The sequence below is a fragment of the Rana temporaria genome, chromosome 1, assembly GCF_905171775.1.
Source record: "Rana temporaria chromosome 1, aRanTem1.1, whole genome shotgun sequence".
Lineage (NCBI taxonomy): Eukaryota > Metazoa > Chordata > Amphibia > Anura > Ranidae > Rana > Rana temporaria.
The window spans coordinates 488,294,875-488,308,713 of record NC_053489.1 but is presented as its reverse complement, the minus strand read 5'-3'; positions in this window follow the sequence as shown (position 1 = coordinate 488,308,713).

Below are 13,839 nucleotides of genomic sequence, written 5' to 3'. Positions count from 1 at the left end.
ACTGCTGTTACATTTGGTGAGGAAGATTATGTTATGGACAATATCTCAGACCATTCTGCTGTATCAATAGTATGACATAGATCATTTTCCCATTTGCCCACATAAGAGGGTGGGGATGCATCAGGTTAAGTAAGCAATTGAGAATAGAGTGATGGAATCCTTCCCCTACAATGAGGATCTTTCAAGCTATTTTTTTTTAACAATAGCAATCTTTGCATTTAGAGAGGGAGTGTATACATTTTTAATTTGTAAATATATTAATAATTCAGATTGGGGAAGCACACATAAATTAATTTACATAAATATGGAAAAGGTAATATTGATTAATCTGAAACCAAATTATGTGAGCATGACATACCAGCCTTTGACCAGGCTCGAAAGATCATGGGGAAAGTCAATGCGGGACAGATTTTTTTGGAATGAAAGGAGTGGGTTATGTAAAGATTGAAAATCGTACATAGTTCTGTGTCTATCCAATAATGATAAAGAATGTTTGGTGATCGTATTCAGAGGGTTCTTACAATCCCTTGGACGTAACCATAATATATTTGATATTGGGAAAGGGTCACAGTCCACTGCTTCTATTGCAACCCAAAGGGAGGTTTCAGTAGTAGCTTGATATTTTGACAGTTGTGCCACTTGAGCAGCCTTATAATATGTCATGAAATTGGGAAAACCCAAGCCACCCCGCAATTTGGTGAGATATAAGGTTTCTTTAGGCAATCTTGATTTAATTTGTCCCCAAGTGAATTGTATCATACTCTGCTATATAATTCTTAAAAAATAAGCCGGGATGTGTATAGGGAGAACTCTAAATAAAAAAATAAAAAATTCGGAAGAATGGTCATTTAACTAGTTACCGACCGCCGACCGTCATTCTATGTCGGCACTTTAAAGATGAATATCTTGGTAACGGCAGCAGCTGCTGCCACAACCGAGATATTCATCTCTTCAGTGGGCGGCCGTGTAAACGATAACAGTGGTCTCCGCGGTGGATTCGCCGCGAGATCACCATTATCGGTGGCGGAGGAGATCGGGACCATTCGGCAGCTGAGCGGGGTTACAAGTGAAGGAAAAATCTCCTTCACCCGTCCCCATAGCTCTGCTGGGCGGAAGTGACGTCAAAACGTCAGTCCCGCCCAGCCTTTTAAAGCAACATTTTTTTTTTGTCATTTGAAAAAATGACAGTTTCATATTTTTTATTTTAAGCCTAAATATGAGATCTGAGGTCTTTTTGACCCCAGATCTCATATTTAAGAGGACCTGTCATGCTTTTTTCTATTACAATGGATGTTTACATTCCTTGTAATAGGAATAAAAGTGATAATTTTTTTTTTATTTCAGTGTTAAAAATTGTAAAATAAATAAAAATAAATACGAAAACCCCCCAAATTTTTTTTAAAGCACCCCGTTCCGACGAGCTTGCACGCAAAAGCGAACGCATACACGAGTAGCGCCCGCATATGAAAACGGTGTTCAAACCACACAAGTGATGTATCGCCGCGATCGTTAGAGCGAGAGCAATAATTCTAGCCCTAGGCCTACTCTGTAACTCAAAAAATGCAACCTGTAGAATTTTTTAAACATCGCCTATCGAGATTTTTAAGGGTAAAAATTTGACGCCATGCCACGAGCGGGCGCAATTTGTAAGCATGACATGTTGGTATCATTTTACTCGGCGTAACATTATCTTTCACAATATGTAAAAAAATTGGGCCAAATTTATTGTTGTCTTATTTTTTTATTTAAAAAAGTGATTTTTTCCCAAAAAAGTGCGCTTGTAAGACTGCTGCGCAAATACGGTGTGACAAAAAGTATTGCAATGACTGCCATTTTATTCTCTAGGGTGTTAGAAAAAAAATATATAATGTTTGGGGGTTTTAAGTAATTTTATAGCAAAAAACAATGTTTTAGTCTCGTAAACACCGAATCTGAAAAACAGGCTCGGGGCTAAAGTGGTTAAATAAATTGATGTTCCGAACCAGGAAAGTGGAATAGATGACCATTTTGAAAATAAACTTGTGATTTGTTTCAATAAGGTTGGATAATTGGTGGAAAATAGATCATTGTGAGCTGCGGTGAGCTGGATACCTAAGTAAGGCAGACTGTGTGTAGCCCATTTAAAAGGCAATGCCTCCTTAACAGAACACATTTACTTATCAAATAATGAAAGCTGTTGATTTCTGAATATTAACTTTAAGACCTTAAATAACTCAAAACCTGTTAGGGATGTTCATAAGATTAGGGATAGAGATTTGTGGGGCGGATAAGAATGGAAGAATTTCATCCGCAAGCAAACACAACTTATGATGATATCCACCTAGCTCTATGCCTGTAATGGAAGGATCAGTTCTAATTCCCTAGGAAAATGGTTCAATAAGCAGGGCAAATAAAGGAGGAGAAAGAGGGCACCCTTGTCTTGTGCCTCCTCCTATAATAAATGCATCTGATTTCTGACGAAGTTCCAAGACACATGGAACGAAACATGTAAACTCTTGGGGATCAGCGCCCCCCCCCCCCATACATGTTGAGCTTTGCTACCCCCTTTAGCTCAGTGACATTTACAGCTTACTGGAGGACACCACATGGAGACATGAATGGCCTATACTGAAGACAATCACCACCCTCTGCATGGAGCTGCTCTAAACTGTTTGGATTGGAGACTGGAGATTATCATTTTACTATATATCCTGTTTGGACATTGGCATTAGCCAGCTACTGGCACAAACCTTTGTTTTTCACAGGACATCAGCACTAACTATTATTTCACCAGACTTTAGTAATGAGCAGTGCACCCAGTGCTGTGTATATACACAGATGGATGGGTTGGCTGCAATCCCTTTGAGCAACCTGTGACAAAATATTGGATGGAATAGCTGCGATTCCAAGCTATCTGTGACAGCTAACAGTGAGTAAACTGTGTGTTACATTGCTTTGAAATACTACTGCAAACACTGTTTCCCATAACCATCATGCTATTTGTCTGCCTACAAGTTGCCTACCCAACACTGTGGATATAAATCTTATGGATTGATTTAGATCTTCTATGAGTAACAGCTGCTAGCAATATAACGAACAGCTCTATGGACACAGTTTTCTACATCACTATTACTTTGATTGAATGGACTATACCCGTATGATATGGGAATCTGTTTAACTGTGACCACAATATTGCAACTTTACTTATTACACTTCTGGTGAATAACATTATGAACATCTACAGTGACTTGCTCTCTTCTCAATGTCTCCCAAACAACTCTAAGAATCAATGAGATCAGATCCATATGGAGGTTACACCTGTCTGACATTGTGATTTCTATGGAAGGACTTTCCTACTACCCATCAGGTTCCTTGTCCCTCTGGTATTTTCATTGACTATCTTGCTTGTCACAAGCTAACCATCAGAGTGGAGTGGTGTACTATTTTTGCCACATTCACGTGGTTTGTACATATTCTTTTCCAGGTGTCCTCTTTTTGCTGCGTTTCCACACATAGACAGTGGACAATTATCACCTGTCATTACAGGGAACCACTGTCCTGTGTGGGAACTATCAGGGGCATATTTAGCTAGCAATTGGGCTCTTTATCTAGGGGGGGGTGTCTGTGTTTTGTGGAGGGTGGGTGCGTTATCCATATATTGCGGTTCTCCTGCGGGAGAATCGGTTTTGTTTAGTTACCAGTATATGCCGTTATTGGGGTTATTTTAATGGGGAATGATCTGGGCAGGTCCACCTATTTTTAGGGGACCAGGTTTTATGTCTTATTCATGTTTTTGATATAGCTTATAGCTCCAATAAACTTGTAGTTAACTCTTTAGGGTGTGCAGCAGTCTGTTTCTTTTTTATTTTTTCATTTTTGTTGGCATCTGATTTATAGCCCGCATATTTAATATATGCCTTAGATTGATTGTATAATGCAGCGATCCATTGTAGGAAATGAGGGCCAAAGCCCCATTTCTGCAAAGTAAACTGCGTATAAGACCGTGATATAGAATCAAATGTTGTTTTAATGTCCAAGGAGAGAAAACACGATGGAATGTGACGTATTGTAGCAAAGTGAGATAAAAGGACCGCCCAACGAATATTATCGCTGGCTTGCCGAACAGGCATAAAACCCGCTTGGTCACAGTGTATAAGATTTCCTATAAATCTATAAAATCTAGTGGCATGAACCTTAGCAACAGAGAAATAGGATGATAATTCATCAAATTGTATCATCAGTGTGGGGTTTGGGAGGCATGCAAGTAATTGCTGTCAGTGTTTCCTGTCTTAAAGACTAAAGCCTCGTACACACAGGGAAGAATCTCGTCAGGAAAAAAACGTTGTTTTTCTTGATGAGATTCTTAGCAAGAATCTCTTGCCACCCGAGTGTACTGACAGACCTTTCAAAAGAATTGCGGTTCACTTGAAAGGCAATAACGTGGTGATGTCATCACGTACGACGAGCATGAACTCGTCACATTCGATGCCGTCGCCGCCATCTTGCTTCACACTACCTATGCCGTGGAAGCTACCGCACATGAGTCAAAGTCATTTCGAGCATGCGCGGGTTTCCACGGCGACCAAGTATACACACTCTCGGGTTTCTCGGCAGGAAAACTGCAGAGAATCTCACGACGAGAAAATAGAGAACATGTTCTCTATTTTTCTCGTCTAGATTCTGGACAGTTTTCTTGACGAGAATCCTGAAAGCCTCGTACACACGCTTGGTATACATGGCAAGAAAGCTCTGCCAGCAGTTTTCTTGCTGGTTCTTGCAGAGTAAACCGAGCGTGTGTACAAGGCTTTACCTTTGAGGAGGGAATTAAAGGATTTGGCTAAAACATGAGATAAAGTTTCTGCGAAAGAAAGAAAATATAGAGCAGAGAACACATCAGGTCCAGGTCCCTTATTAAGTTTGAATGTTTTTATAGCATTGAGCACTTCATTAGCTGAGATCTGATCTTCTAGCAGGTATGCTTGTATTGGTGATAATGATGGGAGAGAGATATGGGAGAAAAAAATCATCTGCCTTACATACATCCAGCTCCTTTTCGGGTGAATATAATGCCACTAAGTTTGATCTAAACTTTTGTAGTATTTTCACAGGGCCATTAGAATATATATCTCTGGAAATTTTCAGGCGTTTTTGGTAAGATTTAAAGTGGAGGTTCCATCAAAAAAAAATGTTGCTTACGACTAAAAAAGAAAAAAATATATATTTTTTTACTCATCTGGAAATGCCTGTTGCTATGCGGTCCCACAAAATCTGCCTTTGAAACCACCTAGGATTCTGACATCATCTCCCTCTAATGCTCCTGGGAAATGTGTGTCATAATTTCCCAGGATGCAGTGCGCTGTTCAATTATCACTCCCCATCCAAGATTTCCAGGAAGTAAGTGCCTGTAGGCTTCACAATGCCCACAAGCAAAATGACAACGGTGTAGATATAGTTTTATAAACTATTTTTTTTTAATATCTATGCGGATCAGCGGCGGATTGTAAAATAGTAAGTGACCAGATTTATATTATAAAAACGCAGGATGAAAGGACATACATTTAAAAAATGCTAATTGTGGTTGGAACTCCGCTTTAAGTGTACAGGCCAAAAGGTTTCAGGTTTATTAGCCTTAATGTAATAGTTATGGCGTGATCTTTTAGGTGTTTTTTCAGCTGTTTCTGTAAGAAATAAATCAAACTCTAGTTTGGCCTTTTAAGCCCAATTTAAGCTTTAATTTTGGAAAGGGGTTATTTTAAATTGCCATATAACTAACCTTAAAATCTGCTTCTAATTTACTGCACAGTGATTTGCTCTCTCTTTTTAAACAGTGCAGCTTGTCTTAAACAAATCCCACAAAGAACTGGTTTATGCGCCTCCCATAGTGTAAGTGGGGATATGGCAGGGGTGGAGTTATGTATTAGGTATTCCTTAAAAGCAGGTTCAATATCTATTTTATGTTTTATATTTTGAAGAAAAGAGTCTTTGAGATACCATGTGGGATCATGAGCTTTGGAAATCATAGAGGCGATGACAGTAAAAACTGCATTATAATCAGACCACGTGATCAGTATGATCTTAGATGCCAAGAACTCAGACGCCATTTCTATGGTTAAGAACACATAGGGGGTAATCCACAAAAGGGATACGCCGGCGTATCTACTGATACGCCGTTGTATCCCTGTTTCTATCTATGGAACTGATCCACAGAATCAGTTTCACATAGATAGACAGAAGATCCGACATGTGTAAGGGACTTACACTGTCGGATCTTAGGATGCAGTACCTCGGCCGCCGCTGGGGGCATTTCGAGTCGAAATGCCACGTCGGGTATCCAAATTAGCACTTACGGAGATCCACGAAGCTTTTCAGCTTCGTTTTTTCTCCGTAAGTATTAGTTTGCTATCGCAAAATTAGGGCTGCTTTTACAAGGTGTAAAGTTAGTACACCATGTAAAAGTAGACCCTTCTTTCCCGCGACGGTGTCTTTTTTTTTTTATTCTTTTTTTTCCCGCCGCAACTCGTATTTTTTTTTTACGCCCGTCGCAATTCTCAAAACCTGGCGCAACGTAAAACCGCGCAAAGCACGTCGGGAAAATGACATCGGGAGCATGCGCAGTACGTCCGGCGCGGGAGCGCGCCTAATTTAAATGGGACTCACCCCATTAAATTAGGAACGCCTTGCGCCGGACGATTTTAAGTTACACCGCTGCAAATTTCAAGGTAAGTGCTTTGTGGATTGGGCACTACCTTGTGCAATTTGCGGCGGTGTAACTTAAATGACAAAAGTTACGTTGCACTGGGTGTTTGTGGATTACCCCCATAGTGTCAATTTGTGAGATCGAATTGTGTGGATACGAATAATGGGCCAGATTCACATATACTTGCGGCGGCGTAACGTATCGTCTATACGTTACACCGCCGCAAGTTTTCCGCGCAAGTGCCTGATTCACCAAGCACTTGCGTGTAAACTTACGGTGGTGTAACGTAAAGGCGTCCGGCGCAAGCCCGCCTAATTCAAATGGGGCGTGTACCATTAGAAGCGCTCCCGCGCCAGACGTACTGCGCATGCTCCGTTTTGAAATTCCTGCCGTGCTTTGCGCGAAGTGACGTCATTTTTTTGAACGGCGACGTGCGTAACGTACGTTCATATTCCCGGACGTCTTACGCAAAAAAAAATATTTGAAATTCGACCCGGGAACGACGGCCATACTTTAACATGGCTCATCTAAAGTTAAGCCATGTTAAAGCAGGCCTAACTTTGCGTCGGGAAAAAATTACTAGCGACGACGTAACGAATGAGAAAACCGTTGTGGATCGCCGTAAAACCTCATTTGCATACCCCACGCTTGAAAACGACGCAAACTCCACCCAGCGGCGGCCGAAGTATTGCATCCTAAGATCCGACGGTGTAAGTCAATTACACCTGTCGGATCTTAGGGCTATCTATGCGTAACTGATTCTATGAATCAGCCGCATAGATACTCTCAGAGATACGACGGGGTATCAGGAGATACGCCGTTGTATCTCTTCTGTGAATCTGGCCCAATGTGTATATTGTCTTTTGAACAGGTTCAGTTCCCGCCATGAGTCTACTAGTTGCGAAAAGGAGTATTTATTGGAAGTGTTCGATTGGGATATTGGAGATTTGTCTAAGAAGGGCAGAAGGATCTGGTTTGAATCTCCACATATACAGTGATGTGAAAAAGTATTTGCCCCCTTCCTGATTTTTATTTTATTTTGTATATTTGTCACACTTAAATGATTCAGATCATCAAACACATTTTAATATTACACAAAGATAACCCAAATAAATCCAAGATGCAGTTTTTTTTATTATTATTTCATTTATTAAAGGAAAAAAAAATGTTCAAACCTGCCTGACCCTATGAGAAAAAGTAATTGCCCCCTCCCATGCTTAATCATGAATGAACTGTGATTAACCAACATTTTTTGGAAAGTTTAATTTCACTTGCCACACCTGTTGAATCAAGAAATCACATCAATAAAAGCTGGCTGACAAAGTCAAGCACACGAACAGATCACAAAAAGCCACATATCATGCCACAATCTAAAAAATTCAAGAACAGATTAGAAACAAAGTAATGTACATGTATCAGTCTAGGAAGGTTTTCAAAGCCATTTCTAAGGCTTTGGAACCCCTGTGAACCACGGGGGGAATCATTATCCACAAATGAAGATAACTTGCAACAGTGGTGAATAGGGTTGAGCGTAACACCAGAACTTGCAAACAGGCAAAAAAAATTGTTTGAACACGCGAACATCGTTAAAGTCTATGGGACACGAATATGAAAAACCAAAAGTGCTAATTTTAAAGGCTTATATGCATGGTATTATCAAAAAAAGTGTTTGGGGAGCTGGGTCCTACCCCAGGGGACATGTATCAATGCAAAAAAAAAATTTTTTTTGGGTGCAGTAATTTTAACCACTTCCCATTGTAAAATGACGTTGGGGGTACCTTTGCTCTTTCAGAGTGGACGTCATATGACGTCCATTTATTCCCGCATTGCTCGGGACCCGGTGCGTGTGCTCGGCAGCCGCAATGTCTGCCGGGCACCCGCGATTGCCCGCAATCACGGCAAGATCATGGATCTGTGTGTGTAAACACACAGATCCATGTCCTGTCAGCGGTGAGGAGACAGATGTGTGTTCCCAGTACAGAGGAACACACAATGGTCCCAAAAATCTTTCTTTAACAAAGCAGGTAGAATGCTTACCAGAAAAATTGATCCACTAGACATGCGTAGTTCAAAAATGCATTTTATATGATGTTCATTTATAGAATTCCCAATCTTTTATGTTACCAAACAACTAGGTATTATTTTCTGTCTGGGCACATTTGATAAGATATAAAATTACAGTTTTGTTGAGCTGAAGGTGACAAGGGGCACCTTGCAACGTGTGAGAGTGGAGAATTGGGAACATTACCAGCAGGTGGTAACAGAGGCAGTACGCCAGGCATCCTGAGTACGTGCAGGTGGTAGTTGCTGTGGCAGGTCTGGCGGTGGTGAGGTGGTTAGGCCCCAATTCAGTACCCGTTTGACGGTGTAAAGACATTAGTGGTTTGGTTTTGGAATATCACTACAAGCTTGGAAGCCCCAATTGTATGGTTTGTTGTGATTTCTGAGAATCGCAGTGACTCTCTTTTGAGCTGTGACAGCAGAGATATCTGTATATAAAGAGACAGATGAGTAGGGATCTGGTAGCAGAGAAGTGGAGCGGGCAGCAGACATGATCCATTCCTTAATTTGAAAGAAGTGGATGCGTGCTAACACATCTCGTGGCACAGACGCAGGGAGATGATTAGGCTTGACAATATGATGGGCACGGTCAATTATTATATCGGCCTGGCTGAGTTGAGAAATAAGTGTAAGGAACTGTTGTTGAATGTAGGGGATCAAGTCGGGAGGCTTAGCGGACTCTGGCACACCCTAAAATTTGATGTTATTTATCCTCGATTGGTCTTCTAGGTCTGCTACTTTGGCTTGCAGGAGGTGGATGTCTTCAGTGTGGTGATCATGGGCGTCAACCATTAATTGTAGGCCACAGTGTGTTCAGTCATTAGTTTCTCTAAATCATCTGTGCGGTCTTCTACATGATCGATTCTACTGTAGAGTGTAGCATAGAGATAGCAGACTGTAGCTCATTGAGCATATCTTTTTGGCCTGCCCCGCTTCAAGTGTCCTTTCAGAAAGGACCTTCAGTGCAGCAGGAGGTATTGTCACTTAGAAGAGAAGTCGCCTAGGTCAAAAAAGTCTAGATTGCCTTACCTTTATTAAGATGAATGAGGCATGGATCCCAAAGGGACTGACAGTGGGCAATACATTTGACTAAAGGCCTAAAGAGATGAGCTTCCTTGGGCTACAAATGGTCCACACGCTGCTGTATTTTATCTCTGCATGCCGGATGACTTGTGTGACTTATCCGCCACCAAATAGGGTTCAAGCCTCAATGTTTTAGTGCACTTTCTGCCTGGAAAACATAAATTTTTCTGGCCGCTGCTACAGCAGCAGCTGCAACAATACCTACTTTTTCAGGCATGTGTACATGCCTAATTTTTCTGGCCTCTGGTGCTGCACTGTCGCTGCAAAAACAAAACAAAAAAAAGGCACATACATGTGTCAATTCCCCTTCATGATCGTTACCTTGTTGTGGTGAAGAGGCTTGCGTATCACAATGAAGCGACCACCTCTATGAGTGTGTTGGCAATGGCAATGTTGGCACACCCCAGATGATAAGGTCATTGCTTCATTGTGTACAGACCAAAAGTGATCGGCTGGATAATTTTGCATAGAAAAAACATTAATTTTCTTTGTGATCATCTAAGGCAGTGGTTCTCAACTCTGGTCCTCAGGACCCACTTACAGGCCATATTTTAAATATTACCATGGGGGGAGATGCAGACTAAAATACTGCAATCACTGAGCATCAAATGATATCACCTGTGATTTATTTCAGTTATTTTGAAAACGTTTCAGTTATTTTGAAAACGTGACCTGTTAGTGGGTCCCAAGGACAGGAGTTGAGAACCACTGATCTAAGGTGATCATTAAAGCCTACTAGGCCAACAATGGGCCCACACTGCAGAATCATTGTTTTCTGCATCACTTAGCTGTCACTGAACTACCTTAGCATGACCATAGGCTTTGAAAAACCCCCATCGCCTGCAATCTCCAAAACGTTTATTGACGTCAGTGAGGACAAGGAACGGGACATGGCTAGCTTGGTATCCAACCTTGTGTAAATGGGGAGTTTGCGGTTGTGCAAATGGACTTTTTGCAGGTGTTTGCGGTGCGTTAAATGGGGAGTTTGGTCTGTCAGGGTTTGGTCTGTCACTGTGAACCCTAACCCTATTACAGACAGGGTTAGGGTTACGGATAGGGTTAGGGTTACAGACAGGGTTAGGGTAACAGATAGGGTTAGGGTTACAGACAGGGTTAGGGTTAGGGTAACGGTTAGGGTTAGGGTTACAGACAGGGTTAGGGTTAGGGTTACAGACTGTAACCCTAACCCTATCTTTAACCCTAACCCTATCTGTTACCCTAACCCTAACCCTATCTGTTACCCTAACCCTAACCCTGTCTGTAACCCTAACCCTATCTGTTACCCTAACCCTAACCCTGTCTGTAACCCTAACCCTATCTGTAACCCTAACCCTAACCCTAAGCCTTACACTACCTGATCGATACAACATCATACCTGATGTTTTAAAGCACGTTATTCCAAACAATTTATAAATGTTAGGTGATTTATGCCCTTTATGGATTAAAAACGGACTCTGCGACAACTACGTAATTTTCCATGGGAGTTTTGCCATGGATCCCCCTCCGGAATGCCACAATCCAGGTGTTAGTCCCCTTGAAACCTATCTGATTTACGATCCGCCGGCGCAAGTTTTTTTTTAATTCCGCCGGGGGATTTACGATCCGCCGGCGCAACTTTAGTGCTTTCAGAATAAAGCACTTGCCTCTAAAGTTGCACCGGCGGATCGTAAATCCCCCGGCGGAATTCAAATTCCGTGGCTAGGGGGTGTGTAACATTTAAATCAGGCGCGTCCCCGCGCCGAACGAACTGCTCATGCGCCGTTCGCTAAATTTCCCAGCGTGCATTGCTCCAAATGACATCGCTAGGACATCATTGGTTTCGACGTGAACGTAAATTATGTCCATCCGTATTCGCGAACGACTTACGCAAACGACGTAAAAAATTCAAAATTCAACCCGGGAACGACGGCCATACTTAACATAGGATACACCGCATATAGCAGGGGTAACTATACGCCGGAAAAAGCCGAACGCAAACGAGGTAAAAAAATGCACCGGGCGGTCGTTCGTTTCTGAATCGGCGAAAATCCTCATTTGCATATTCGTCGCGCAAAAAAACGAAACGCCACCTAGCGGCCGGCCTGGAATTGCAGCCTAAGATCCGACGGTGTAAGTCACTTACACCTGTCGGATCTTAGGGCGATCTATGCAGAACCTGATATATAGTTGCCCCAATAATATAAATATTAATGTATAGATAATCTCACAATAAAGGTGAGACACCTAGTGGTTGAAAGTGATATTACTTGAGGATCTCAGAGTCCAGGGAACAGTTAATCATTAAGTGGTCAGCCAATAGAAACCAGACACGTCTGGACAGTAACTCCAGAATAGAGTATAACTGTATAGTCTTATTGTCCTGACGGGTATAAAAAAGGAGAAGATCAATCATTGGTGAGAATAAATCAAGGACTGAAGAATGACTCATGACTGACTCCGACGAGGAGGGGCACACTTGCACTATGCATGAAGACATATCCTTATCCAATGAAGATCCATAGAAAGACTGTAGCCATTTAACTCTGGTCACTTGCAAGTAGGAAATAGAGATTTTGGATTGGGTAATTATGTCATTTTAGATTTTATCTTGAATCTAACGTTGTTCCCTAAAATATTGAAGTATTGATGTTGTTCTCAGGAATATTCAAGTATTGAATATCTTGCAATTATGATTTGTTCTCATAATCAATAACTGGTAGATTTTTCCCTAACCACTTAACCCCCGGACCATATTGCTGCCCAAAGACCAGAGCACTTTTTTGCGATTCGGGACTGCGTCGCTTTAACTGACAATTGCGCGGCCGTGCGACGTGGCTCCCAAACAAAATTGGCGTCCTTTTTTCCCCACAAATAGAGCTTTCTTTTGGTGGTATTTGATCACCTCCGCGTTTTTTATTTTTTGCGCTATAAACAAAAATAGAGCGACAATTTTGAAAAAAATATATATTTTTTTACTTTTTGCTATAATAAATATCCCCCAAAAATATATAAAAAAACTTTTTTTTCCTCAGTTTAGGCTGATACGTATTCTTCTACATATTTTTCGTAAAAAAAAAATCTCAGTAAGCGTTTATTGATTGATTTGCGCAAAAGTTATAGCGTTTACAAAATAGGGGGTATTTTTATGCCATTTTTATTAATATATTTTTTTTACTAGTAATGGCGGCGATCGGCAATTTTTTTTCGGTACTGCGACATTATGGCGGACACTTCGGACACTTTTGACACATTTTTGGGACCATTGGCATTTTTATAGCGATCAGTGCTATAAAAATGCATTGGATTACTATAAAAATGCCACTGGCAGTGAAGGGGTTAACACTAGGGGGCGGGGAAGGGGTTAAGTATGTTCCCTGGGTGTGTTCTTACTGTGGGGGGGGTGACCTCACTAGGGGAAACACTGATCTTCTGTTCATACATTGCATGAACAGAATATCAGCTTTTCTCTACCTGACAGGATCGGGAGCTGTGTTTACACACACAGCTCCCGGTCTCCGCTCTGTAACGAGCAATCGCGGGTGCCCGGCGGCGATCGCGCCCGCCGGGCACCCGCACGGGAGTCACGGACGAGCGGGGGGCGCGCGCGCCTCCGGAGGCACGCACGCGCCCCCTAGTGGTCGCAAAGAGAGCCGACGTATAGCTACAGCTCTCGCCCAGGAGAGCCGACCTGCCGTCGTAGAATGACGGCGGCTGGTCGGCAAGTAGCTAAAGAATACATTTTTCATTACATTTTTCTTTTTACATAGTTCCAATTTTATTGACAAAACAAACGTCCAATGTATTTCACATTGTTAACCACTTACTTACCTGCAGTATAGTAACAGTTGGACATGTGAAATAGACGCGTTGTTTCATTGTCATTTACACAAATTTATTGAAACCACATTGAGAACTTATCATGGCACAAATGTTAGGTGTACTGCATGCCCATTTTGGGGGTATTTTATTGATTTTCAAGTTGTTCATGTAACGCAATTGGTATTTAAATTTCATATTTTTGTCAACCAATAGATTAGCTA